Here is a 27,826-nt window from a genome sequence, read left to right on the forward strand (position 1 = left end):
AAAAAGTACATATAGCCTACTTAAGTAAGGACTACTGCATTAACATCTTTTAATTACTTGTACTTAACTTGATTCTTTTTGTTTTAGGTTACTCTTTACTTCCCCACAACACTCTGGTAGCCATATTGTACATTTGATTCAGCTGGAAATATTCACCATCATTATAAATGTTTTCACATCAATAATAAACATTTACACCAAATCAGGAATTATTATAAATGATTACTATTAAGATTGAATGAAAAAAAACCCCGCAAACAAGTGATGCTTACTTATCAATCAATATTTTTTCAGAATTAATTGACGTTTTTTCAGAAATTGACCATTTCACATAATGACTTTTACTGTGGATTTATTAAGGTTTTCAATACTTCAAACTGTTCCGAGGCACCTTTCCAGCACTAAAGTGAACAGCAGAAATAAGTTTAAATGTTGCATTAAGGCACACAAGATTTAGGATTATTATAGTAGCCTAATCATTAGTGATTGATTAAGATATAAGGGACAACTGGAAATGATGTTTTTATCACCACTTACTTGTTTTGAGGTAATCTTGAATGACAAATGAATAAATCAGCCATTGCAATGTTTCATGTAGAAATCATAACCCTGTGGGGCATACATATTTGATCCCCTCACATTCTCCATTATAACTAAAAATCCTTCATTAGGAATCACAAAGGAAAACTTACTAATTGTATGACAATTCATAATTATTACAGTCAGTCCCTGTATATGCTATAGATGCTCCCCGATCAAAATTCAGTGTAAGCTACTTTATTGGAAAGTAGAAGCAACGATAGACAAATAAAAGAGAACTACAGTCCATAGCAGGAGGACACAAAAGCTTACAGCACCTGGTATTCCCAGGCGGTCTCCCATCCAAGTACTAACCAGGCCCGACCCTGCTCAGCTTCCGAGATCGGACGAGATCGGGCGTGTTCAGGGTGGTATGGCCGTAAGCGAAGTTTACTGTTGTACAGAGTCTATTTATATATGGATAATGTCGCAGCATTCTATTTTAAATGTATTATCTGAGTTAAATAATAATACAAACTGATAAATTGAAGAGTAGGCTACCTTTTCAAATTCATTCATTCATTCAAGTAATTAAATTGATTGCCTTCTTTTGCAAACATTGTCAATCATAAATAGATCTAATGTAAGAACAAAATAAAAACAAGCCTATGTGAAAAGCATCTATTTAATGGTTTAATAATTTAATAATTTAAATGTATGTAGTCCTAAATGTGGGTAGGCTATTAGTTTTAAATGTTTAAATGATCCGTTATATAGCCTACTGCATACAAGAGAACAAGATGAGTTTAAATTAACAAAAGACAAATAGAAAGTTTTTTTTTTTGAACTATTAAGCTCGCAGTTTTTCTGTATTATATGGTTAATAGTTGTTGAGATTACCTATAAAAAGTCTGAGAGCCAGAACAGACGCATCTACACTGTTAATAATAAACCCATTTGAAGTTTTGAATTCATTGTGCATCACAGAACTTTTAATATGAAGACAAAGGCTAAGGCATTAAAAAAGACATGTCGACTGAGCGATGTGGAGACCTGCAGCCAGGTGAAGTTTTACCATCTATAAGTAGAGCAGTACATACAGACACCTTCGCTTACGGCCATACCACCCTGAACACGCCCGATCTCGTCCGATCTCGGAAGCTAAGCAGGGTCGGGCCTGGTTAGTACTTGGATGGGAGACCGCCTGGGAATACCAGGTGCTGTAAGCTTTTATATCTCATTCAGCCAGCAGGGGGCGCTGTTGCCTCACTAATGGAGAAAGGACTGAGAGAAACAGGCCAGTGGAAAATGAAACATGATTTTATTTGGCAGCCTGTCCTCTTTTTTTTTGTTCTTGTTGCAATTTTCATCAATGTTTTCAGTGAGTATTAATACATATTACACTCTCTGGAGGCTGTTTTCAAATGTCAGTTTTACATTCAAAAAGTACATATAGCCTACTTAAGTAAGGACTACTGCATTAACATCTTTTAATTACTTGTACTTAACTTGATTCTTTTTGTTTTAGGTTACTCTTTACTTCCCCACAACACTCTGGTAGCCATATTGTACATTTGATTCAGCTGGAAATATTCACCATCATTATAAATGTTTTCACATCAATAATAAACATTTACACCAAATCAGGAATTATTATAAATGATTACTATTAAGATTGAATGAAAAAAAACCCCGCAAACAAGTGATGCTTACTTATCAATCAATATTTTTTCAGAATTAATTGACGTTTTTTCAGAAATTGACCATTTCACATAATGACTTTTACTGTGGATTTATTAAGGTTTTCAATACTGCAAACTGTTCAGAGGCACCTTTCCAGCACTAAAGTGAACAGCAGAAATAAGTTTAAATGTTGCATTAAGGCACACAAGATTTAGGATTATTATAGTAGCCTAATCATTAGTGATTGATTAAGATATAAGGGACAACTGGAAATGATGTTTTTATCACCACTTACTTGTTTTGAGGTAATCTTGAATGACAAATGAATAAATCAGCCATTGCAATGTTTCATGTAGAAATCATAACCCTGTGGGGCATACATATTTGATCCCCTCACATTCTCCATTATAACTAAAAATCCTCCATTAGGAATCACAAAGGAAAACTTACTAATTATATGACAATTCATAATTATTACAGTCAGTCCCTGTATATGCTATAGATGCTCCCCGATCAAAATTCAGTGTAAGCTACTTTATTGGAAAGTAGAAGCAACGATAGACAAATAAAAGAGAACTACAGTCCATAGCAGGAGGACACAAAAGCTTACAGCACCTGGTATTCCCAGGCGGTCTCCCATCCAAGTACTAACCAGGCCCGACCCTGCTCAGCTTCCGAGATCGGACGAGATCGGGCGTGTTCAGGGTGGTATGGCCGTAAGCGAAGTTTACTGTTGTACAGAGTCTATTTATATATGGATAATGTCGCAGCATTCTATTTTAAATGTATTATCTGAGTTAAATAATAATACAAACTGATAAATTGAAGAGTAGGCTACCTTTTCAAATTCATTCATTCATTCAAGTAATTAAATTGATTGCCTTCTTTTGCAAACATTGTCAATCATAAATAGATCTAATGTAAGAACAAAATAAAAACAAGCCTATGTGAAAAGCATCTATTTAATGGTTTAATAATTTAATAATTTAAATGTATGTAGTCCTAAATGTGGGTAGGCTATTAGTTTTAAATGTTTAAATGATCCGTTATATAGCCTACTGCATACAAGAGAACAAGATGAGTTTAAATTAACAAAAGACAAATAGAAAGTTTTTTTTTTTTGAACTATTAAGCTCGCAGTTTTTCTGTATTATATGGTTAATAGTTGTTGAGATTACCTATAAAAAGTCTGAGAGCCAGAACAGACGCATCTACACTGTTAATAATAAACCCATTTGAAGTTTTGAATTCATTGTGCATCACAGAACTTTTAATATGAAGACAAAGGCTAAGGCATTAAAAAAGACATGTCGACTGAGCGATGTGGAGACCTGCAGCCAGGTGAAGTTTTACCATCTATAAGTAGAGCAGTACATACAGACACCTTCGCTTACGGCCATACCACCCTGAACACGCCCGATCTCGTCCGATCTCGGAAGCTAAGCAGGGTCGGGCCTGGTTAGTACTTGGATGGGAGACCGCCTGGGAATACCAGGTGCTGTAAGCTTTTATATCTCATTCAGCCAGCAGGGGGCGCTGTTGCCTCACTAATGGAGAAAGGACTGAGAGAAACAGGCCAGTGGAAAATGAAACATGATTTTATTTGGCAGCCTGTCCTCTTTTTTTTTGTTCTTGTTGCAATTTTCATCAATGTTTTCAGTGAGTATTAATACATATTACACTCTCTGGAGGCTGTTTTCAAATGTCAGTTTTACATTCAAAAAGTACATATAGCCTACTTAAGTAAGGACTACTGCATTAACATCTTTTAATTACTTGTACTTAACTTGATTCTTTTTGTTTTAGGTTACTCTTTACTTCCCCACAACACTCTGGTAGCCATATTGTACATTTGATTCAGCTGGAAATATTCACCATCATTATAAATGTTTTCACATCAATAATAAACATTTACACCAAATCAGGAATTATTATAAATGATTACTATTAAGATTGAATGAAAAAAAACCCCGCAAACAAGTGATGCTTACTTATCAATCAATATTTTTTCAGAATTAATTGACGTTTTTTCAGAAATTGACCATTTCACATAATGACTTTTACTGTGGATTTATTAAGGTTTTCAATACTGCAAACTGTTCCGAGGCACCTTTCCAGCACTAAAGTGAACAGCAGAAATAAGTTTAAATGTTGCATTAAGGCACACAAGATTTAGGATTATTATAGTAGCCTAATCATTAGTGATTGATTAAGATATAAGGGACAACTGGAAATGATGTTTTTATCACCACTTACTTGTTTTGAGGTAATCTTGAATGACAAATGAATAAATCAGCCATTGCAATGTTTCATGTAGAAATCATAACCCTGTGGGGCATACATATTTGATCCCCTCACATTCTCCATTATAACTAAAAATCCTCCATTAGGAATCACAAAGGAAAACTTACTAATTATATGACAATTCATAATTCTTACAATCAGTCCCTGTATATGCTATAGATGCTCCCCGATCAAAATTCAGTGTAAGCTACTTTATTGGAAAGTAGAAGCAACGATAGACAAATAAAAGAGAACTACAGTCCATAGCAGGAGGACACAAAAGCTTACAGCACCTGGTATTCCCAGGCGGTCTCCCATCCAAGTACTAACCAGGCCCGACCCTGCTTAGCTTCCGAGATCGGACGAGATCGGGCGTGTTCAGGGTGGTATGGCCGTAAGCGAAGTTTACTGTTGTACAGAGTCTATTTATATATGGATAATGTCGCAGCATTCTATTTTAAATGTATTATCTGAGTTAAATAATAATACAAACCGATAAATTGAAGAGTAGGCTACCTTTTCAAATTCATTCATTCATTCAAGTAATTAAATTGATTGCCTTCTTTTGCAAACATTGTCAATCATAAATAGATCTAATGTAAGAACAAAATAAAAACAAGCCTATGTGAAAAGCATCTATTTAATGGTTTAATAATTTAATAATTTAAATGTATGTAGTCCTAAATGTGGGTAGGCTATTAGTTTTAAATGTTTAAATGATCCGTTATATAGCCTACTGCATACAAGAGAACAAGATGAGTTTAAATTAACAAAAGACAAATAGAAAGTTTTTTTTTTTTGAACTATTAAGCTCGCAGTTTTTCTGTATTATATGGTTAATAGTTGTTGAGATTACCTATAAAAAGTCTGAGAGCCAGAACAGACGCATCTACACTGTTAATAATAAACCCATTTGAAGTTTTGAATTCATTGTGCATCACAGAACTTTTAATATGAAGACAAAGGCTAAGGCATTAAAAAAGACATGTCGACTGAGCGATGTGGAGACCTGCAGCCAGGTGAAGTTTTACCATCTATAAGTAGAGCAGTACATACAGACACCTTCGCTTACGGCCATACCACCCTGAACACGCCCGATCTCGTCCGATCTCGGAAGCTAAGCAGGGTCGGGCCTGGTTAGTACTTGGATGGGAGACCGCCTGGGAATACCAGGTGCTGTAAGCTTTTATATCTCATTCAGCCAGCAGGGGGCGCTGTTGCCTCACTAATGGAGAAAGGACTGAGAGAAACAGGCCAGTGGAAAATGAAACATGATTTTATTTGGCAGCCTGTCCTCTTTTTTTTTGTTCTTGTTGCAATTTTCATCAATGTTTTCAGTGAGTATTAATACATATTACACTCTCTGGAGGCTGTTTTCAAATGTCAGTTTTACATTCAAAAAGTACATATAGCCTACTTAAGTAAGGACTACTGCATTAACATCTTTTAATTACTTGTACTTAACTTGATTCTTTTTGTTTTAGGTTACTCTTTACTTCCCCACAACACTCTGGTAGCCATATTGTACATTTGATTCAGCTGGAAATATTCACCATCATTATAAATGTTTTCACATCAATAATAAACATTTACACCAAATCAGGAATTATTATAAATGATTACTATTAAGATTGAATGAAAAAAAACCCCGCAAACAAGTGATGCTTACTTATCAATCAATATTTTTTCAGAATTAATTGACGTTTTTTCAGAAATTGACCATTTCACATAATGACTTTTACTGTGGATTTATTAAGGTTTTCAATACTGCAAACTGTTCCGAGGCACCTTTCCAGCACTAAAGTGAACAGCAGAAATAAGTTTAAATGTTGCATTAAGGCACACAAGATTTAGGATTATTATAGTAGCCTAATCATTAGTGATTGATTAAGATATAAGGGACAACTGGAAATGATGTTTTTATCACCACTTACTTGTTTTGAGGTAATCTTGAATGACAAATGAATAAATCAGCCATTGCAATGTTTCATGTAGAAATCATAACCCTGTGGGGCATACATATTTGATCCCCTCACATTCTCCATTATAACTAAAAATCCTCCATTAGGAATCACAAAGGAAAACTTACTAATTATATGACAATTCATAATTCTTACAATCAGTCCCTGTATATGCTATAGATGCTCCCCGATCAAAATTCAGTGTAAGCTACTTTATTGGAAAGTAGAAGCAACGATAGACAAATAAAAGAGAACTACAGTCCATAGCAGGAGGACACAAAAGCTTACAGCACCTGGTATTCCCAGGCGGTCTCCCATCCAAGTACTAACCAGGCCCGACCCTGCTTAGCTTCCGAGATCGGACGAGATCGGGCGTGTTCAGGGTGGTATGGCCGTAAGCGAAGTTTACTGTTGTACAGAGTCTATTTATATATGGATAATGTCGCAGCATTCTATTTTAAATGTATTATCTGAGTTAAATAATAATACAAACCGATAAATTGAAGAGTAGGCTACCTTTTCAAATTCATTCATTCATTCAAGTAATTAAATTGATTGCCTTCTTTTGCAAACATTGTCAATCATAAATAGATCTAATGTAAGAACAAAATAAAAACAAGCCTATGTGAAAAGCATCTATTTAATGGTTTAATAATTTAATAATTTAAATGTATGTAGTCCTAAATGTGGGTAGGCTATTAGTTTTAAATGTTTAAATGATCCGTTATATAGCCTACTGCATACAAGAGAACAAGATGAGTTTAAATTAACAAAAGACAAATAGAAAGTTTTTTTTTTTTGAACTATTAAGCTCGCAGTTTTTCTGTATTATATGGTTAATAGTTGTTGAGATTACCTATAAAAAGTCTGAGAGCCAGAACAGACGCATCTACACTGTTAATAATAAACCCATTTGAAGTTTTGAATTCATTGTGCATCACAGAACTTTTAATATGAAGACAAAGGCTAAGGCATTAAAAAAGACATGTCGACTGAGCGATGTGGAGACCTGCAGCCAGGTGAAGTTTTACCATCTATAAGTAGAGCAGTACATACAGACACCTTCGCTTACGGCCATACCACCCTGAACACGCCCGATCTCGTCCGATCTCGGAAGCTAAGCAGGGTCGGGCCTGGTTAGTACTTGGATGGGAGACCGCCTGGGAATACCAGGTGCTGTAAGCTTTTATATCTCATTCAGCCAGCAGGGGGCGCTGTTGCCTCACTAATGGAGAAAGGACTGAGAGAAACAGGCCAGTGGAAAATGAAACATGATTTTATTTGGCAGCCTGTCCTCTTTTTTTTTGTTCTTGTTACAATTTTCATCAATGTTTTCAGTGAGTATTAATACATATTACACTCTCTGGAGGCTGTTTTCAAATGTCAGTTTTACATTCAAAAAGTACATATAGCCTACTTAAGTAAGGACTACTGCATTAACATCTTTTAATTACTTGTACTTAACTTGATTCTTTTTGTTTTAGGTTACTCTTTACTTCCCCACAACACTCTGGTAGCCATATTGTACATTTGATTCAGCTGGAAATATTCACCATCATTATAAATGTTTTCACATCAATAATAAACATTTACACCAAATCAGGAATTATTATAAATGATTACTATTAAGATTGAATGAAAAAAAACCCGCAAACAAGTGATGCTTACTTATCAATCAATATTTTTTCAGAATTAATTGACGTTTTTTCAGAAATTGACCATTTCACATAATGACTTTTACTGTGGATTTATTAAGGTTTTCAATACTGCAAACTGTTCCGAGGCACCTTTCCAGCACTAAAGTGAACAGCAGAAATAAGTTTAAATGTTGCATTAAGGCACACAAGATTTAGGATTATTATAGTAGCCTAATCATTAGTGATTGATTAAGATATAAGGGACAACTGGAAATGATGTTTTTATCAGCACTTACTTGTTTTGAGGTAATCTTGAATGACAAATGAATAAATCAGCCATTGCAATGTTTCATGTAGAAATCATAACCCTGTGGGGCATACATATTTGATCCCCTCACATTCTCCATTATAACTAAAAATCCTCCATTAGGAATCACAAAGGAAAACTTACTAATTATATGACAATTCATAATTCTTACAATCAGTCCCTGTATATGCTATAGATGCTCCCCGATCAAAATTCAGTGTAAGCTACTTTATTGGAAAGTAGAAGCAACGATAGACAAATAGAAGAGAACTACAGTCCATAGCAGGAGGACACAAAAGCTTACAGCACCTGGTATTCCCAGGCGGTCTCCCATCAAAGTACTAACCAGGCCCGACCCTGCTTAGCTTCCGAGATCGGACGAGATCGGGCGTGTTCAGGGTGGTATGGCCGTAAGCGAAGTTTACTGTTGTACAGAGTCTATTTATATATGGATAATGTCGCAGCATTCTATTTTAAATGTATTATCTGAGTTAAATAATAATACAAACCGATAAATTGAAGAGTAGGCTACCTTTTCAAATTCATTCATTCATTCAAGTAATTAAATTGATTGCCTTCTTTTGCAAACATTGTCAATCATAAATAGATCTAATGTAAGAACAAAATAAAAACAAGCCTATGTGAAAAGCATCTATTTAATGGTTTAATAATTTAATAATTTAAATGTATGTAGTCCTAAATGTGGGTAGGCTATTAGTTTTAAATGTTTAAATGATCCGTTATATAGCCTACTGCATACAAGAGAACAAGATGAGTTTAAATTAACAAAAGACAAATAGAAAGTTTTTTTTTTGAACTATTAAGCTCGCAGTTTTTCTGTATTATATGGTTAATAGTTGTTGAGATTACCTATAAAAAGTCTGAGAGCCAGAACAGACGCATCTACACTGTTAATAATAAACCCATTTGAAGTTTTGAATTCATTGTGCATCACAGAACTTTTAATATGAAGACAAAGGCTAAGGCATTAAAAAAGACATGTCGACTGAGCGATGTGGAGACCTGCAGCCAGGTGAAGTTTTACCATCTATAAGTAGAGCAGTACATACAGACACCTTCGCTTACGGCCATACCACCCTGAACACGCCCGATCTCGTCCGATCTCGGAAGCTAAGCAGGGTCGGGCCTGGTTAGTACTTGGATGGGAGACCGCCTGGGAATACCAGGTGCTGTAAGCTTTTATATCTCATTCAGCCAGCAGGGGGCGCTGTTGCCTCACTAGTGGAGAAAGGACTGAGAGAGACAGGCCAGTGGAAAATGAAACATGATTTTATTTGGCAGCCTGTCCTCTTTTTTTTTGTTCTTGTTGCAATTTTCATCAATGTTTTCAGTGAGTATTAATACATATTACACTCTCTGGAGGCTGTTTTCAAATGTCAGTTTTACATTCAAAAAGTACATATAGCCTACTTAAGTAAGGACTACTGCATTAACATCTTTTAATTACTTGTACTTAACTTGATTCTTTTTGTTTTAGGTTACTCTTTACTTCCCCACAACACTCTGGTAGCCATATTGTACATTTGATTCAGCTGGAAATATTCACCATCATTATAAATGTTTTCACATCAATAATAAACATTTACACCAAATCAGGAATTATTATAAATGATTACTATTAAGATTGAATGAAAAAAAACCCCGCAAACAAGTGATGCTTACTTATCAATCAATATTTTTTCAGAATTAATTGACGTTTTTTCAGAAATTGACCATTTCACATAATGACTTTTACTGTGGATTTATTTAGGTTTTCAATACTGCAAACTGTTCCGAGGCACCTTTCCAGCACTAAAGTGAACAGCAGAAATAAGTTTAAATGTTGCATTAAGGCACACAAGATTTAGGATTATTATAGTAGCCTAATCATTAGTGATTGATTAAGATATAAGGGACAACTGGAAATGATGTTTTTATCACCACTTACTTGTTTTGAGGTAATCTTGAATGACAAATGAATAAATCAGCCATTGCAATGTTTCATGTAGAAATCATAACCCTGTGGGGCATACATATTTGATCCCCTCACATTCTCCATTATAACTAAAAATCCTTCATTAGGAATCACAAAGGAAAACTTACTAATTATATGACAATTCATAATTCTTACAATCAGTCCCTGTATATGCTATAGATGCTCCCCGATCAAAATTCAGTGTAAGCTACTTTATTGGAAAGTAGACGCAACGATAGACAAATAAAAGAGAACTACAGTCCATAGCAGGAGGACACAAAAGCTTACAGCACCTGGTATTCCCAGGCGGTCTCCCATCCAAGTACTAACCAGGCCCGACCCTGCTTAGCTTCCGAGATCGGACGAGATCGGGCGTGTTCAGGGTGGTATGGCCGTAAGCGAAGTTTACTGTTGTACAGAGTCTATTTATATATGGATAATGTCGCAGCATTCTATTTTAAATGTATTATCTGAGTTAAATAATAATACAAACCGATAAATTGAAGAGTAGGCTACCTTTTCAAATTCATTCATTCATTCAAGTAATTAAATTGATTGCCTTCTTTTGCAAACATTGTCAATCATAAATAGATCTAATGTAAGAACAAAATAAAAACAAGCCTATGTGAAAAGCATCTATTTAATGGTTTAATAATTTAATAATTTAAATGTATGTAGTCCTAAATGTGGGTAGGCTATTAGTTTTAAATGTTTAAATGATCCGTTATATAGCCTACTGCATACAAGAGAACAAGATGAGTTTAAATTAACAAAAGACAAATAGAAAGTTTTTTTTTTGAACTATTAAGCTCGCAGTTTTTCTGTATTATATGGTTAATAGTTGTTGAGATTACCTATAAAAAGTCTGAGAGCCAGAACAGACGCATCTACACTGTTAATAATAAACCCATTTGAAGTTTTGAATTCATTGTGCATCACAGAACTTTTAATATGAAGACAAAGGCTAAGGCATTAAAAAAGACATGTCGACTGAGCGATGTGGAGACCTGCAGCCAGGTGAAGTTTTACCATCTATAAGTAGAGCAGTACATACAGACACCTTCGCTTACGGCCATACCACCCTGAACACGCCCGATCTCGTCCGATCTCGGAAGCTAAGCAGGGTCGGGCCTGGTTAGTACTTGGATGGGAGACCGCCTGGGAATACCAGGTGCTGTAAGCTTTTATATCTCATTCAGCCAGTAGGGGGCGCTGTTGCCTCACTAGTGGAGAAAGGACTGAGAGAGACAGGCCAGTGGAAAATGAAACATGATTTTATTTGGCAGCCTGTCCTCTTTTTTTTTGTTCTTGTTGCAATTTTCATCAATGTTTTCAGTGAGTATTAATACATATTACACTCTCTGGAGGCTGTTTTCAAATGTCAGTTTTACATTCAAAAAGTACATATAGCCTACTTAAGTAAGGACTACTGCATTAACATCTTTTAATTACTTGTACTTAACTTGATTCTTTTTGTTTTAGGTTACTCTTTACTTCCCCACAACACTCTGGTAGCCATATTGTACATTTGATTCAGCTGGAAATATTCACCATCATTATAAATGTTTTCACATCAATAATAAACATTTACACCAAATCAGGAATTATTATAAATGATTACTATTAAGATTGAATGAAAAAAAACCCGCAAACAAGTGATGCTTACTTATCAATCAATATTTTTTCAGAATTAATTGACGTTTTTTCAGAAATTGACCATTTCACATAATGACTTTTACTGTGGATTTATTAAGGTTTTCAATACTGCAAACTGTTCCGAGGCACCTTTCCAGCACTAAAGTGAACAGCAGAAATAAGTTTAAATGTTGCATTAAGGCACACAAGATTTAGGATTATTATAGTAGCCTAATCATTAGTGATTGATTAAGATATAAGGGACAACTGGAAATGATGTTTTTATCAGCACTTACTTGTTTTGAGGTAATCTTGAATGACAAATGAATAAATCAGCCATTGCAATGTTTCATGTAGAAATCATAACCCTGTGGGGCATACATATTTGATCCCCTCACATTCTCCATTATAACTAAAAATCCTCCATTAGGAATCACAAAGGAAAACTTACTAATTATATGACAATTCATAATTCTTACAATCAGTCCCTGTATATGCTATAGATGCTCCCCGATCAAAATTCAGTGTAAGCTACTTTATTGGAAAGTAGAAGCAACGATAGACAAATAAAAGAGAACTACAGTCCATAGCAGGAGGACACAAAAGCTTACAGCACCTGGTATTCCCAGGCGGTCTCCCATCCAAGTACTAACCAGGCCCGACCCTGCTTAGCTTCCGAGATCGGACGAGATCGGGCGTGTTCAGGGTGGTATGGCCGTAAGCGAAGTTTACTGTTGTACAGAGTCTATTTATATATGGATAATGTCGCAGCATTCTATTTTAAATGTATTATCTGAGTTAAATAATAATACAAACCGATAAATTGAAGAGTAGGCTACCTTTTCAAATTCATTCATTCATTCAAGTAATTAAATTGATTGCCTTCTTTTGCAAACATTGTCAATCATAAATAGATCTAATGTAAGAACAAAATAAAAACAAGCCTATGTGAAAAGCATCTATTTAATGGTTTAATAATTTAATAATTTAAATGTATGTAGTCCTAAATGTGGGTAGGCTATTAGTTTTAAATGTTTAAATGATCCGTTATATAGCCTACTGCATACAAGAGAACAAGATGAGTTTAAATTAACAAAAGACAAATAGAAAGTTTTTTTTTTGAACTATTAAGCTCGCAGTTTTTCTGTATTATATGGTTAATAGTTGTTGAGATTACCTATAAAAAGTCTGAGAGCCAGAACAGACGCATCTACACTGTTAATAATAAACCCATTTGAAGTTTTGAATTCATTGTGCATCACAGAACTTTTAATATGAAGACAAAGGCTAAGGCATTAAAAAAGACATGTCGACTGAGCGATGTGGAGACCTGCAGCCAGGTGAAGTTTTACCATCTATAAGTAGACCAGTACATACAGACACCTTCGCTTACGGCCATACCACCCTGAACACGCCCGATCTCGTCCGATCTCGGAAGCTAAGCAGGGTCGGGCCTGGTTAGTACTTGGATGGGAGACCGCCTGGGAATACCAGGTGCTGTAAGCTTTTATATCTCATTCAGCCAGTAGGGGGCGCTGTTGCCTCACTAGTGGAGAAAGGACTGAGAGAAACAGGCCAGTGGAAAATGAAACATGATTTTATTTGGCAGCCTGTCCTCTTTTTTTTTGTTCTTGTTGCAATTTTCATCAATGTTTTCAGTGAGTATTAATACATATTACACTCTCTGGAGGCTGTTTTCAAATGTCAGTTTTACATTCAAAAAGTACATATAGCCTACTTAAGTAAGGACTACTGCATTAACATATTTTAATTACTTGTACTCAACTTGATTCTTTTTGTTTTAGGTTACTCTTTACTTCCCCACAACACTCTGGTAGCCATATTGTACATTTGATTCAGCTGGAAATATTCACCATCATTATAAATGTTTTCACATCAATAATAAACATTTACACCAAATCAGGAATTATTATAAATGATTACTATTAAGATTGAATGAAAAAAAACCCGCAAACAAGTGATGCTTACTTATCAATCAATATTTTTTCAGAATTAATTGACGTTTTTTCAGAAATTGACCATTTCACATAATGACTTTTACTGTGGATTTATTAAGGTTTTCAATACTGCAAACTGTTCAGAGGCACCTTTCCAGCACTAAAGTGAACAGCAGAAATAAGTTTAAATGTTGCATTAAGGCACACAAGATTTAGGATTATTATAGTAGCCTAATCATTAGTGATTGATTAAGATATAAGGGACAACTGGAAATGATGTTTTTATCACCACTTACTTGTTTTGAGGTAATCTTGAATGACAAATGAATAAATCAGCCATTGCAATGTTTCATGTAGAAATCATAACCCTGTGGGGCATACATATTTGATCCCCTCACATTCTCCATTATAACTAAAAATCCTCCATTAGGAATCACAAAGGAAAACTTACTAATTATATGACAATTCATAATTATTACAATCAGTCCCTGTATATGCTATAGATGCTCCCCGATCAAAATTCAGTGTAATCTACTTTATTGGAAAGTAGAAGCAACGATAGACAAATAAAAGAGCATAGCAGGAGGACACAGCGCCCCCTGCTGGCTGAAGCAGGTATTAAAAGCTTACAGCACCTGGTATTCCCAGGCGGTCTCCCATCCAAGTACTAACCAGGCCCGACCCTGCTTAGCTTCCGAGATCGGACGAGATCGGGCGTGTTCAGGGTGGTATGGCCGTAAGCGAAGTTTTCTGTTGTAAAGAGTCTATTTATATATGGATAATGTCGCAGCATTCTATTTTAAATGTATTATCTGAGTTAAATAATAATACAAACTGATAAATTGAAGAGTAGGCTACCTTTTCAAATTCATTCATTCATTCAAGTAATTAAATTGATTGCCTTCTTTTGCAAACATTGTCAATCATAAATAGATCTAATGTAAGAACAAAATAAAAACAAGCCTATGTGAAAAGCATCTATTTAATGGTTTAATCATTTAATAATTTAAATGTATGTAGTCCTAAATGTGGGTAGGCTATTAGTTTTAAATGTTTAAATGATCCGTTATATAGCCTACTGCATACAAGAGAACAAGATGAGTTTAAATTAACAAAAGACAAATAGAAAGTTTTTTTTTTGAACTATTAAGCTCGCAGTTTTTCTGTATTATATGGTTAATAGTTGTTCAGATTACCTATAAAAAGTCTGACAGCCAGAACAGACGCATCTACACTGTTAATAATAAACCCATTTGAAGTTTTGAATTCATTGTGCATCACAGAACTTTTAATATGAAGACAAAGGCTAAGGCATTAAAAAAGACATGTCGACTGAGCGATGTGGAGACCTGCAGCCAGGTGAAGTTTTACCATCTATAAGTAGACCAGTACATACAGACACCTTCGCTTACGGCCATACCACCCTGAACACGCCCGATCTCGTCCGATCTCGGAAGCTAAGCAGGGTCGGGCCTGGTTAGTACTTGGATGGGAGACCGCCTGGGAATACCAGGTGCTGTAAGCTTTTGTATCTCATTCAGCCAGTAGGGGGCGCTGTTGCCTCACTAGTGGAGAAAGGACTGAGAGAGACAGGCCATTGGAAAATGAAACATGATTTTATTTGGCAGCCTGTCCTCTTTTTTTTTGTTCTTGTTGCAATTTTCATCAATGTTTTCAGTGAGTATTAATACATATTACACTCTCTGGAGGCTGTTTTCAAATGTCAGTTTTACATTCAAAAAGTACATATAGCCTACTTAAGTAAGGACTACTGCATTAACATATTTTAATTACTTGTACTTAACTTGATTCTTTTTGTTTTAGGTTACTCTTTACTTCCCCACAACACTCTGGTAGCCATATTGTACATTTGATTCAGCTGGAAATATTCACCATCATTATAAATGTTTTCACATCAATAATAAACATTTACACCAAATCAGGAATTATTATAAATGATTACTATTAAGATTGAATGAAAAAAAACCCGCAAACAAGTGATGCTTACTTATCAATCAATATTTTTTCAGAATTAATTGACGTTTTTTCAGAAATTGACCATTTCACATAATGACTTTTACTGTGGATTTATTAAGGTTTTCAATACTGCAAACTGTTCAGAGGCACCTTTCCAGCACTAAAGTGAACAGCAGAAATAAGTTTAAATGTTGCATTAAGGCACACAAGATTTAGGATTATTATAGTAGCCTAATCATTAGTGATTGATTAAGATATAAGGGACAACTGGAAATGATGTTTTTATCACCACTTACTTGTTTTGAGGTAATCTTGAATGACAAATGAATAAATCAGCCATTGCAATGTTTCATGTAGAACTCATAACCCTGTGGGGCATACATATTTGATCCCCTCACATTCTCCATTATAACTAAAAATCCTCCATTAGGAATCACAAAGGAAAACTTACTAATTATATGACAATTCATAATTATTACAATCAGTCCCTATATATGCTATAGATGCTCCCCGATCAAAATTCAGTGTAAGCTACTTTATTGGAAAGTAGAAGCAACGATAGACAAATAAAAGAGAACTACAGTCCATAGCAGGAGGACACAGCGCCCTCTGCTGGCTGAATGAGGTATTAAAAGCTTACAGCACCTGGTATTCCCAGGCGGTGTCCCATCCAAGTACTAACCAGGCCCGACCCTGCTTAGCTTCCGAGATCGGACGAGATCGGGCGTGTTCAGGGTGGTATGGCCGTAAGCGAAGTTTTCTGTTGTAAAGAGTCTATTTATATATGGATAATGTCGCAGCATTCTATTTTAAATGTATTATCTGAGTTAAATAATAATACAAACTGATAAATTGAAGAGTAGGCTACCTTTTCAAATTCATTCATTCATTCAAGTAATTAAATTGATTGCCTTCTTTTGCAAACATTGTCAATCATAAATAGATCTAATGTAAGAACAAAATAAAAACAAGCCTATGTGAAAAGCATCTATTTAATGGTTTAATCATTTAATAATTTAAATGTATGTAGTCCTAAATGTGGGTAGGCTATTAGTTTTAAATGTTTAAATGATCCGTTATATAGCCTACTGCATACAAGAGAACAAGATGAGTTTAAATTAACAAAAGACAAATAGAAAGTTTTTTTTTTGAACTATTAAGCTCGCAGTTTTTCTGTATTATATGGTTAATAGTTGTTCAGATTACCTATAAAAAGTCTGACAGCCAGAACAGACGCATCTACACTGTTAATAATAAACCCATTTGAAGTTTTGAATTCATTGTGCATCACAGAACTTTTAATATGAAGACAAAGGCTAAGGCATTAAAAAAGACATGTCGACTGAGCGATGTGGAGACCTGCAGCCAGGTGAAGTTTTACCATCTATAAGTAGACCAGTACATACAGACACCTTCGCTTACGGCCATACCACCCTGAACACGCCCGATCTCGTCCGATCTCGGAAGCTAAGCAGGGTCGGGCCTGGTTAGTACTTGGATGGGAGACCGCCTGGGAATACCAGGTGCTGTAAGCTTTTGTATCTCATTCAGCCAGTAGGGGGCGCTGTTGCCTCACTAGTGGAGAAAGGACTGAGAGAGACAGGCCATTGGAAAATGAAACATGATTTTATTTGGCAGCCTGTCCTCTTTTTTTTTGTTCTTGTTGCAATTTTCATCAATGTTTTCAGTGAGTATTAATACATATTACACTCTCTGGAGGCTGTTTTCAAATGTCAGTTTTACATTCAAAAAGTACATATAGCCTACTTAAGTAAGGACTACTGCATTAACATATTTTAATTACTTGTACTTAACTTGATTCTTTTTGTTTTAGGTTACTCTTTACTTCCCCACAACACTCTGGTAGCCATATTGTACATTTGATTCAGCTGGAAATATTCACCATCATTATAAATGTTTTCACATCAATAATAAACATTTACACCAAATCAGGAATTATTATAAATGATTACTATTAAGATTGAATGAAAAAAAACCCGCAAACAAGTGATGCTTACTTATCAATCAATATTTTTTCAGAATTAATTGACGTTTTTTCAGAAATTGACCATTTCACATAATGACTTTTACTGTGGATTTATTAAGGTTTTCAATACTGCAAACTGTTCAGAGGCACCTTTCCAGCACTAAAGTGAACAGCAGAAATAAGTTTAAATGTTGCATTAAGGCACACAAGATTTAGGATTATTATAGTAGCCTAATCATTAGTGATTGATTAAGATATAAGGGACAACTGGAAATGATGTTTTTATCACCACTTACTTGTTTTGAGGTAATCTTGAATGACAAATGAATAAATCAGCCATTGCAATGTTTCATGTAGAACTCATAACCCTGTGGGGCATACATATTTGATCCCCTCACATTCTCCATTATAACTAAAAATCCTCCATTAGGAATCACAAAGGAAAACTTACTAATTATATGACAATTCATAATTATTACAATCAGTCCCTATATATGCTATAGATGCTCCCCGATCAAAATTCAGTGTAAGCTACTTTATTGGAAAGTAGAAGCAACGATAGACAAATAAAAGAGAACTACAGTCCATAGCAGGAGGACACAGCGCCCCCTGCTGGCTGAAGCAGGTATTAAAAGCTTACAGCACCTGGTATTCCCAGGCGGTCTCCCATCCAAGTACTAACCAGGCCCGACCCTGCTTAGCTTCCGAGATCGGACGAGATCGGGCGTGTTCAGGGTGGTATGGCCGTAAGCGAAGTTTTCTGTTGTACAGAGTCTATTTATATATGGATAATGTCGCAGCATTCTATTTTAAATGTATTATCTGAGTTAAATAATAATACAAACTGATAAATTGAAGAGTAGGCTACCTTTTCAAATTCATTCATTCATTCAAGTAATTAAATTGATTGCCTTCTTTTGCAAACATTGTCAATCATAAATAGATCTAATGTAAGAACAAAATAAAAACAAGCCTATGTGAAAAGCATCTATTTAATGGTTTAATAATTTAATAATTTAAATGTATGTAGTCCTAAATGTGGGTAGGCTATTAGTTTTAAATGTTTAAATGATCCGTTATATAGCCTACTGCATACAAGAGAACAAGATGAGTTTAAATTAACAAAAGACAAATAGAAAGTTTTTTTTTTGAACTATTAAGCTCGCAGTTTTTCTGTATTATATGGTTAATAGTTGTTCAGATTACCTATAAAAAGTCTGACAGCCAGAACAGACGCATCTACACTGTTAATAATAAACCCATTTGAAGTTTTGAATTCATTGTGCATCACAGAACTTTTAATATGAAGACAAAGGCTAAGGCATTAAAAAAGACATGTCGACTGAGCGATGTGGAGACCTGCAGCCAGGTGAAGTTTTACCATCTATAAGTAGACCAGTACATACAGACACCTTCGCTTACGGCCATACCACCCTGAACACGCCCGATCTCGTCCGATCTCGGAAGCTAAGCAGGGTCGGGCCTGGTTAGTACTTGGATGGGAGACCGCCTGGGAATACCAGGTGCTGTAAGCTTTTATATCTCATTCAGCCAGTAGGGGGCGCTGTTGCCTCACTAGTGGAGAAAGGACTGAGAGAGACAGGCCAGTGGAAAATGAAACATGATTTTATTTGGCAGCCTGTCCTCTTTTTTTTTGTTCTTGTTGCAATTTTCATCAATGTTTTCAGTGAGTATTAATACATATTACACTCTCTGGAGGCTGTTTTCAAATGTCAGTTTTACATTCAAAAAGTACATATAGCCTACTTAAGTAAGGACTACTGCATTAACATATTTTAATTACGTGTACTTAACTTGATTCTTTTTGTTTTAGGTTACTCTTTACTTCCCCACAACACTCTGGTAGCCATATTGTACATTTGATTCAGCTGGAAATATTCACCATCATTATAAATGTTTTCACATCAATAATAAACATTTACACCAAATCAGGAATTATTATAAATGATTACTATTAAGATTGAATGAAAAAAAAAACACAAACAAGTGATGCTTACTTATCAATCAATATTTTTTCAGAATTAATTGACGTTTTTTCAGAAATTGACCATTTCACATAATGACTTTTACTGTGGATTTATTAAGGTTTTCAATACTGCAAACTGTTCAGAGGCACCTTTCCAGCACTAAAGTGAACAGCAGAAATAAGTTTAAATGTTGCATTAAGGCACACAAGATTTAGGATTATTATAGTAGCCTAATCATTAGTGATTGATTAAGATATAAGGGACAACTCAAAATGATGTTTTTATCACCACTTACTTGTTTTGAGGTAATCTTGAATGACAAATGAATAAATCAGCCATTGCAATGTTTCATGTAGAACTCATAACCCTGTGGGGCATACATATTTGATCCCCTCACATTCTCCATTATAACTAAAAATCCTCCATTAGGAATCACAAAGGAAAACTTACTAATTATATGACAATTCATAATTATTACAATCAGTCCCTGTATATGCTATAGATGCTCCCCGATCAAAATTCAGTGTAAGCTACTTTATTGGAAAGTAGAAGCAACGATAGACAAATAAAAGAGAACTACAGTCCATAGCAGGAGGACACAACGCCCTCTGCTGGCTGAATGAGGTATTAAAAGCTTACAGCACCTGGTATTCCCAGGCGGTCTCCCATCCAAGTACTAACCAGGCCCGACCCTGCCTAGCTTCCGAGATCGGACGAGATCGGGCGTGTTCAGGGTGGTATGGCCGTAAGCGAAGTTTACTGTTGTACAGAGTCTATTTATATATGGATAATGTCGCAGCATTCTATTTTAAATGTATTATCTGAGTTAAATAATAATACAAACTGATAAATTGAAGAGTAGGCTACCTTTTCAAATTCATTCATTCATTCAAGTAATTAAATTGATTGCCTTCTTTTGCAAACATTGTCAATCATAAATAGATCTAATGTAAGAACAAAATAAAAACAAGCCTATGTGAAAAGCATCTATTTAATGGTTTAATCATTTAATAATTTAAATGTATGTAGTCCTAAATGTGGGTAGGCTATTAGTTTTAAATGTTTAAATGATCCGTTATATAGCCTACTGCATACAAGAGAACAAGATGAGTTTAAATTAACAAAAGACAAATAGAAAGTTTTTTTTTTGAACTATTAAGCTCGCAGTTTTTCTGTATTATATGGTTAATAGTTGTTCAGATTACCTATAAAAAGTCTGACAGCCAGAACAGACGCATCTACACTGTTAATAATAAACCCATTTGAAGTTTTGAATTCATTGTGCATCACAGAACTTTTAATATGAAGACAAAGGCTAAGGCATTAAAAAAGACATGTCGACTGAGCGATGTGGAGACCTGCAGCCAGGTGAAGTTTTACCATCTATAAGTAGACCAGTACATACAGACACCTTCGCTTACGGCCATACCACCCTGAACACGCCCGATCTCGTCCGATCTCGGAAGCTAAGCAGGGTCGGGCCTGGTTAGTACTTGGATGGGAGACCGCCTGGGAATACCAGGTGCTGTAAGCTTTTGTATCTCATTCAGCCAGTAGGGGGCGCTGTTGCCTCACTAGTGGAGAAAGGACTGAGAGAGACAGGCCATTGGAAAATGAAACATGATTTTATTTGGCAGCCTGTCCTCTTTTTTTTTGTTCTTGTTGCAATTTTCATCAATGTTTTCAGTGAGTATTAATACATATTACACTCTCTGGAGGCTGTTTTCAAATGTCAGTTTTACATTCAAAAAGTACATATAGCCTACTTAAGTAAGGACTACTGCATTAACATATTTTAATTACTTGTACTTAACTTGATTCTTTTTGTTTTAGGTTACTCTTTACTTCCCCACAACACTCTGGTAGCCATATTGTACATTTGATTCAGCTGGAAATATTCACCATCATTATAAATGTTTTCACATCAATAATAAACATTTACACCAAATCAGGAATTATTATAAATGATTACTATTAAGATTGAATGAAAAAAAACCCGCAAACAAGTGATGCTTACTTATCAATCAATATTTTTTCAGAATTAATTGACGTTTTTTCAGAAATTGACCATTTCACATAATGACTTTTACTGTGGATTTATTAAGGTTTTCAATACTGCAAACTGTTCAGAGGCACCTTTCCAGCACTAAAGTGAACAGCAGAAATAAGTTTAAATGTTGCATTAAGGCACACAAGATTTAGGATTATTATAGTAGCCTAATCATTAGTGATTGATTAAGATATAAGGGACAACTGGAAATGATGTTTTTATCACCACTTACTTGTTTTGAGGTAATCTTGAATGACAAATGAATAAATCAGCCATTGCAATGTTTCATGTTGAAATCATAACCCTGTGGGGCATACATATTTGATCCCCTCACATTCTCCATTATAACTAAAAATCCTCCATTAGGAATCACAAAGGAAAACTTACTAATTATATGACAATTCATAATTATTACAATCAGTCCCTATATATGCTATAGATGCTCCCCGATCAAAATTCAGTGTAAGCTACTTTATTGGAAAGTAGAAGCAACGATAGACAAATAAAAGAGAACTACAGTCCATAGCAGGAGGACACAAAAGCTTACAGCACCTGGTATTCCCAGGCGGTCTCCCATCCAAGTACTAACCAGGCCCGACCCTGCTTAGCTTTCGAGATCGGACGAGATCGGGCGTGTTCAGGGTGGTATGGCCGTAAGCGAAGTTTACTGTTGTACAGAGTCTATTTATATATGGATAATGTCGCAGCATTCTATTTTAAATGTATTATCTGAGTTAAATAATAATACAAACTGATAAATTGAAGAGTAGGCTACCTTTTCAAATTCATTCATTCATTCAAGTAATTAAATTGATTGCCTTCTTTTGCAAACATTGTCAATCATAAATAGATCTAATGTAAGAACAAAATAAAAACAAGCCTATGTGAAAAGCATCTATTTAATGGTTTAATAATTTAATAATTTAAATGTATGTAGTCCTAAATGTGGGTAGGCTATTAGTTTTAAATGTTTAAATGATCCGTTATATAGCCTACTGCATACAAGAGAACAAGATGAGTTTAAATTAACAAAAGACAAATAGAAAGTTGTTTTTTTTTAACTATTAAGCTCGCAGTTTTTCTGTATTATATGGTTAATAGTTGTTCAGATTACCTATAAAAAGTCTGACAGCCAGAACAGACGCATCTACACTGTTAATAATAAACCCATTTGAAGTTTTGAATTCATTGTGCATCACAGAACTTTTAATATGAAGACAAAGGCTAAGGCATTAAAAAAGACATGTCGACTGAGCGATGTGGAGACCTGCAGCCAGGTGAAGTTTTACCATCTATAAGTAGAGCAGTACATACAGACACCTTCGCTTACGGCCATACCACCCTGAACACGCCCGATCTCGTCCGATCTCGGAAGCTAAGCAGGGTCGGGCCTGGTTAGTACTTGGATGGGAGACCGCCTGGGAATACCAGGTGCTGTAAGCTTTTGTATCTCATTCAGCCAGTAGGGGGCGCTGTTGCCTCACTAGTGGAGAAAGGACTGAGAGAGACAGGCCAGTGGAAAATGAAACATGATTTTATTTGGCAGCCTGTCCTCTTTTTTTTTGTTCTTGTTGCAATTTTCATCAATGTTTTCAGTGAGTATTAATACATATTACACTCTCTGGAGGCTGTTTTCAAATGTCAGTTTTACATTCAAAAAGTACATATAGCCTACTTAAGTAAGGACTACTGCATTAACATATTTTAATTACTTGTACTTAACTTGATTCTTTTTGTTTTAGGTTACTCTTTACTTCCCCACAACACTCTGGTAGCCATATTGTACATTTGATTCAGCTGGAAATATTCACCATCATTATAAATGTTTTCACATCAATAATAAACATTTACACCAAATCAGGAATTATTATAAATGATTACTATTAAGATTGAATGAAAAAAAACCCGCAAACAAGTGATGCTTACTTATCAATCAATATTTTTTCAGAATTAATTGACGTTTTTTCAGAAATTGACCATTTCACATAATGACTTTTACTGTGGATTTATTAAGGTTTTCAATACTGCAAACTGTTCAGAGGCACCTTTCCAGCACTAAAGTGAACAGCAGAAATAAGTTTAAATGTTGCATTAAGGCACACAAGATTTAGGATTATTATAGTAGCCTAATCATTAGTGATTGATTAAGATATAAGGGACAACTGGAAATGATGTTTTTATCACCACTTACTTGTTTTGAGGTAATCTTGAATGACAAATGAATAAATCAGCCATTGCAATGTTTCATGTAGAAATCATAACCCTGTGGGGCATACATATTTGATCCCCTCACATTCTCCATTATAACTAAAAATCCTCCATTAGGAATCACAAAGGAAAACTTACTAATTATATGACAATTCATAATTATTACAATCAGTCCCTGTATATGCTATAGATGCTCCCCGATCAAAATTCAGTGTAAGCTACTTTATTGGAAAGTAGAAGCAACGATAGACAAATAAAAGAGAACTACAGTCCATAGCAGGAGGACACAAAAGCTTACAGCACCTGGTATTCCCAGGCGGTCTCCCATCCAAGTACTAACCAGGCCCGACCCTGCTTAGCTTCCGAGATCGGACGAGATCGGGCGTGTTCAGGGTGGTATGGCCGTAAGCGAAGTTTACTGTTGTACAGAGTCTATTTATATATGGATAATGTCGCAGCATTCTATTTTAAATGTATTATCTGAGTTAAATAATAATACAAACTGATAAATTGAAGAGTAGGCTACCTTTTCAAATTCATTCATTCATTCAAGTAATTAAATTGATTGCCTTCTTTTGCAAACATTGTCAATCATAAATAGATCTAATGTAAGAACAAAATAAAAACAAGCCTATGTGAAAAGCATCTATTTAATGGTTTAATAATTTAATAATTTAAATGTATGTAGTCCTAAATGTGGGTAGGCTATTAGTTTTAAATGTTTAAATGATCCGTTATATAGCCTACTGCATACAAGAGAACAAGATGAGTTTAAATTAACAAAAGACAAATAGAAAGTTTTTTTTTTGAACTATTAAGCTCGCAGTTTTTCTGTATTATATGGTTAATAGTTGTTCAGATTACCTATAAAAAGTCTGACAGCCAGAACAGACGCATCTACACTGTTAATAATAAACCCATTTGAAGTTTTGAATTCATTGTGCATCACAGAACTTTTAATATGAAGACAAAGGCTAAGGCATTAAAAAAGACATGTCGACTGAGCGATGTGGAGACCTGCAGCCAGGTGAAGTTTTACCATCTATAAGTAGAGCAGTACATACAGACACCTTCGCTTACGGCCATACCACCCTGAACACGCCCGATCTCGTCCGATCTCGGAAGCTAAGCAGGGTCGGGCCTGGTTAGTACTTGGATGGGAGACCGCCTGGGAATACCAGGTGCTGTAAGCTTTTATATCTCATTCAGCCAGTAGGGGGCGCTGTTGCCTCACTAGTGGAGAAAGGACTGAGAGAAACAGGCCAGTGGAAAATGAAACATGATTTTATTTGGCAGCCTGTCCTCTTTTTTTTTGTTCTTGTTGCAATTTTCATCAATGTTTTCAGTGAGTATTAATACATATTACACTCTCTGGAGGCTGTTTTCAAATGTCAGTTTTACATTCAAAAAGTACATATAGCCTACTTAAGTAAGGACTACTGCATTAACATATTTTAATTACTTGTACTTAACTTGATTCTTTTTGTTTTAGGTTACTCTTTACTTCCCCACAACACTCTGGTAGCCATATTGTACATTTGATTCAGCTGGAAATATTCACCATCATTATAAATGTTTTCACATCAATAATAAACATTTACACCAAATCAGGAATTATTATAAATGATTACTATTAAGATTGAATGAAAAAAAACCCGCAAACAAGTGATGCTTACTTATCAATCAATATTTTTTCAGAATTAATTGACGTTTTTTCAGAAATTGACCATTTCACATAATGACTTTTACTGTGGATTTATTAAGGTTTTCAATACTGCAAACTGTTCAGAGGCACCTTTCCAGCACTAAAGTGAACAGCAGAAATAAGTTTAAATGTTGCATTAAGGCACACAAGATTTAGGATTATTATAGTAGCCTAATCATTAGTGATTGATTAAGATATAAGGGACAACTGGAAATGATGTTTTTATCACCACTTACTTGTTTTGAGGTAATCTTGAATGACAAATGAATAAATCAGCCATTGCAATGTTTCATGTAGAAATCATAACCCTGTGGGGCATACATATTTGATCCCCTCACATTCTCCATTATAACTAAAAATCCTCCATTAGGAATCACAAAGGAAAACTTACTAATTATATGACAATTCATAATTATTACAGTAAGTCCCTATATATGCTATAGATGCTCCCCGATCAAAATTCAGTGTAAGCTACTTTATTGGAAAGTAGAAGCAACGATAGACAAATAAAAGAGAACTACAGTCCATAGCAGGAGGACACAAAAGCTTACAGCACCTGGTATTCCCAGGCGGTCTCCCATCCAAGTACTAACCAGGCCCGACCCTGCTTAGCTTCCGAGATCGGACGAGATCGGGCGTGTTCAGGGTGGTATGGCCGTAAGCGAAGTTTACTGTTGTACAGAGTCTATTTATATATGGATAATGTCGCAGCATTCTATTTTAAATGTATTATCTGAGTTAAATAATAATACAAACTGATAAATTGAAGAGTAGGCTACCTTTTCAAATTCATTCATTCATTCAAGTAATTAAATTGATTGCCTTCTTTTGCAAACATTGTCAATCATAAATAGATCTAATGTAAGAACAAAATAAAAACAAGCCTATGTGAAAAGCATCTATTTAATGGTTTAATAATTTAATAATTTAAATGTATGTAGTCCTAAATGTGGGTAGGCCATTAGTTTTAAATGTTTAAATGATCCGTTATATAGCCTACTGCATACAAGAGAACAAGATGAGTTTAAATTAACAAAAGACAAATAGAAAGTTTTTTTTTTGAACTATTAAGCTCGCAGTTTTTCTGTATTATATGGTTAATAGTTGTTGAGATTACCTATAAAAAGTCTGACAGCCAGAACAGACGCATCTACACTGTTAATAATAAACCCATTTGAAGTTTTGAATTCATTGTGCATCACAGAACTTTTAATATGAAGACAAAGGCTAAGGCATTAAAAAAGACATGTCGACTGAGCGATGTGGAGACCTGCAGCCAGGTGAAGTTTTACCATCTATAAGTAGACCAGTACATACAGACACCTTCGCTTACGGCCATACCACCCTGAACACGCCCGATCTCGTCCGATCTCGGAAGCTAAGCAGGGTCGGGCCTGGTTAGTACTTGGATGGGAGACCGCCTGGGAATACCAGGTGCTGTAAGCTTTTATATCTCATTCAGCCAGTAGGGGGCGCTGTTGCCTCACTAGTGGAGAAAGGACTGAGAGAAACAGGCCAGTGGAAAATGAAACATGATTTTATTTGGCAGCCTGTCCTCTTTTTTTTTGTTCTTGTTGCAATTTTCATCAATGTTTTCAGTGAGTATTAATACATATTACACTCTCTGGAGGCTGTTTTCAAATGTCAGTTTTACATTCAAAAAGTACATATAGCCTACTTAAGTAAGGACTACTGCATTAACATATTTTAATTACTTGTACTTAACTTGATTCTTTTTGTTTTAGGTTACTCTTTACTTCCCCACAACACTCTGGTAGCCATATTGTACATTTGATTCAGCTGGAAATATTCACCATCATTATAAATGTTTTCACATCAATAATAAACATTTACACCAAATCAGGAATTATTATAAATGATTACTATTAAGATTGAATGAAAAAAAAACCCGCAAACAAGTGATGCTTACTTATCAATCAATATTTTTTCAGA

The 27,826-nt window shown here is 35.1% G+C and overlaps 28 non-coding genes across 28 annotated transcripts; 14 read left to right on the plus strand and 14 right to left on the minus strand.

The window, feature by feature from the left end:
- Positions 1-845: 845 nt before the first annotated feature.
- Positions 846-964, minus strand: LOC132987635 (5S ribosomal RNA). The gene has a single exon (XR_009675692.1). It is a non-coding gene; the product is annotated as a 5S ribosomal RNA (ribosomal RNA).
- Positions 965-1,629: 665 nt separating this feature from the next.
- LOC132987590 (5S ribosomal RNA) lies at positions 1,630-1,748 on the plus strand. The gene has a single exon (XR_009675649.1). It is a non-coding gene; the product is annotated as a 5S ribosomal RNA (ribosomal RNA).
- Positions 1,749-2,805: 1,057 nt separating this feature from the next.
- On the minus strand, positions 2,806-2,924 carry LOC132987636 (5S ribosomal RNA). Its single transcript, XR_009675693.1, has one exon. It is a non-coding gene; the product is annotated as a 5S ribosomal RNA (ribosomal RNA).
- Positions 2,925-3,590: 666 nt separating this feature from the next.
- On the plus strand, positions 3,591-3,709 carry LOC132987591 (5S ribosomal RNA). The gene has a single exon (XR_009675650.1). It is a non-coding gene; the product is annotated as a 5S ribosomal RNA (ribosomal RNA).
- A 1,057-nt stretch (positions 3,710-4,766) lies between these two features.
- On the minus strand, positions 4,767-4,885 carry LOC132987592 (5S ribosomal RNA). Its single transcript, XR_009675651.1, has one exon. It is a non-coding gene; the product is annotated as a 5S ribosomal RNA (ribosomal RNA).
- Positions 4,886-5,551: 666 nt separating this feature from the next.
- On the plus strand, positions 5,552-5,670 carry LOC132987593 (5S ribosomal RNA). The gene has a single exon (XR_009675652.1). It is a non-coding gene; the product is annotated as a 5S ribosomal RNA (ribosomal RNA).
- Positions 5,671-6,727: 1,057 nt separating this feature from the next.
- LOC132987594 (5S ribosomal RNA) lies at positions 6,728-6,846 on the minus strand. Its single transcript, XR_009675653.1, has one exon. It is a non-coding gene; the product is annotated as a 5S ribosomal RNA (ribosomal RNA).
- A 666-nt stretch (positions 6,847-7,512) lies between these two features.
- On the plus strand, positions 7,513-7,631 carry LOC132987595 (5S ribosomal RNA). Its single transcript, XR_009675654.1, has one exon. It is a non-coding gene; the product is annotated as a 5S ribosomal RNA (ribosomal RNA).
- Positions 7,632-8,687: 1,056 nt separating this feature from the next.
- On the minus strand, positions 8,688-8,806 carry LOC132987617 (5S ribosomal RNA). The gene has a single exon (XR_009675675.1). It is a non-coding gene; the product is annotated as a 5S ribosomal RNA (ribosomal RNA).
- A 664-nt stretch (positions 8,807-9,470) lies between these two features.
- On the plus strand, positions 9,471-9,589 carry LOC132987596 (5S ribosomal RNA). Its single transcript, XR_009675655.1, has one exon. It is a non-coding gene; the product is annotated as a 5S ribosomal RNA (ribosomal RNA).
- A 1,057-nt stretch (positions 9,590-10,646) lies between these two features.
- On the minus strand, positions 10,647-10,765 carry LOC132987597 (5S ribosomal RNA). The gene has a single exon (XR_009675656.1). It is a non-coding gene; the product is annotated as a 5S ribosomal RNA (ribosomal RNA).
- A 664-nt stretch (positions 10,766-11,429) lies between these two features.
- LOC132987599 (5S ribosomal RNA) lies at positions 11,430-11,548 on the plus strand. The gene has a single exon (XR_009675658.1). It is a non-coding gene; the product is annotated as a 5S ribosomal RNA (ribosomal RNA).
- Positions 11,549-12,604: 1,056 nt separating this feature from the next.
- LOC132987600 (5S ribosomal RNA) lies at positions 12,605-12,723 on the minus strand. The gene has a single exon (XR_009675659.1). It is a non-coding gene; the product is annotated as a 5S ribosomal RNA (ribosomal RNA).
- Positions 12,724-13,387: 664 nt separating this feature from the next.
- LOC132987601 (5S ribosomal RNA) lies at positions 13,388-13,506 on the plus strand. Its single transcript, XR_009675660.1, has one exon. It is a non-coding gene; the product is annotated as a 5S ribosomal RNA (ribosomal RNA).
- Positions 13,507-14,581: 1,075 nt separating this feature from the next.
- LOC132987602 (5S ribosomal RNA) lies at positions 14,582-14,700 on the minus strand. Its single transcript, XR_009675661.1, has one exon. It is a non-coding gene; the product is annotated as a 5S ribosomal RNA (ribosomal RNA).
- A 664-nt stretch (positions 14,701-15,364) lies between these two features.
- On the plus strand, positions 15,365-15,483 carry LOC132987603 (5S ribosomal RNA). Its single transcript, XR_009675662.1, has one exon. It is a non-coding gene; the product is annotated as a 5S ribosomal RNA (ribosomal RNA).
- Positions 15,484-16,568: 1,085 nt separating this feature from the next.
- LOC132987619 (5S ribosomal RNA) lies at positions 16,569-16,687 on the minus strand. Its single transcript, XR_009675677.1, has one exon. It is a non-coding gene; the product is annotated as a 5S ribosomal RNA (ribosomal RNA).
- Positions 16,688-17,351: 664 nt separating this feature from the next.
- On the plus strand, positions 17,352-17,470 carry LOC132987604 (5S ribosomal RNA). Its single transcript, XR_009675663.1, has one exon. It is a non-coding gene; the product is annotated as a 5S ribosomal RNA (ribosomal RNA).
- A 1,085-nt stretch (positions 17,471-18,555) lies between these two features.
- Positions 18,556-18,674, minus strand: LOC132987605 (5S ribosomal RNA). The gene has a single exon (XR_009675664.1). It is a non-coding gene; the product is annotated as a 5S ribosomal RNA (ribosomal RNA).
- Positions 18,675-19,338: 664 nt separating this feature from the next.
- On the plus strand, positions 19,339-19,457 carry LOC132987606 (5S ribosomal RNA). Its single transcript, XR_009675665.1, has one exon. It is a non-coding gene; the product is annotated as a 5S ribosomal RNA (ribosomal RNA).
- A 1,085-nt stretch (positions 19,458-20,542) lies between these two features.
- LOC132987637 (5S ribosomal RNA) lies at positions 20,543-20,661 on the minus strand. The gene has a single exon (XR_009675694.1). It is a non-coding gene; the product is annotated as a 5S ribosomal RNA (ribosomal RNA).
- Positions 20,662-21,325: 664 nt separating this feature from the next.
- Positions 21,326-21,444, plus strand: LOC132987607 (5S ribosomal RNA). The gene has a single exon (XR_009675666.1). It is a non-coding gene; the product is annotated as a 5S ribosomal RNA (ribosomal RNA).
- Positions 21,445-22,500: 1,056 nt separating this feature from the next.
- Positions 22,501-22,619, minus strand: LOC132987622 (5S ribosomal RNA). Its single transcript, XR_009675680.1, has one exon. It is a non-coding gene; the product is annotated as a 5S ribosomal RNA (ribosomal RNA).
- A 665-nt stretch (positions 22,620-23,284) lies between these two features.
- On the plus strand, positions 23,285-23,403 carry LOC132987608 (5S ribosomal RNA). The gene has a single exon (XR_009675667.1). It is a non-coding gene; the product is annotated as a 5S ribosomal RNA (ribosomal RNA).
- Positions 23,404-24,459: 1,056 nt separating this feature from the next.
- LOC132987610 (5S ribosomal RNA) lies at positions 24,460-24,578 on the minus strand. Its single transcript, XR_009675669.1, has one exon. It is a non-coding gene; the product is annotated as a 5S ribosomal RNA (ribosomal RNA).
- A 664-nt stretch (positions 24,579-25,242) lies between these two features.
- LOC132987611 (5S ribosomal RNA) lies at positions 25,243-25,361 on the plus strand. The gene has a single exon (XR_009675670.1). It is a non-coding gene; the product is annotated as a 5S ribosomal RNA (ribosomal RNA).
- Positions 25,362-26,417: 1,056 nt separating this feature from the next.
- Positions 26,418-26,536, minus strand: LOC132987612 (5S ribosomal RNA). Its single transcript, XR_009675671.1, has one exon. It is a non-coding gene; the product is annotated as a 5S ribosomal RNA (ribosomal RNA).
- A 664-nt stretch (positions 26,537-27,200) lies between these two features.
- LOC132987613 (5S ribosomal RNA) lies at positions 27,201-27,319 on the plus strand. Its single transcript, XR_009675672.1, has one exon. It is a non-coding gene; the product is annotated as a 5S ribosomal RNA (ribosomal RNA).
- The last annotated feature ends 507 nt before the right edge of the window (positions 27,320-27,826 follow it).

Source organism: Labrus mixtus, chromosome 13 (genome assembly GCF_963584025.1).
Source record: "Labrus mixtus chromosome 13, fLabMix1.1, whole genome shotgun sequence".
NCBI classification, from domain to species: domain Eukaryota; kingdom Metazoa; phylum Chordata; class Actinopteri; order Labriformes; family Labridae; genus Labrus; species Labrus mixtus.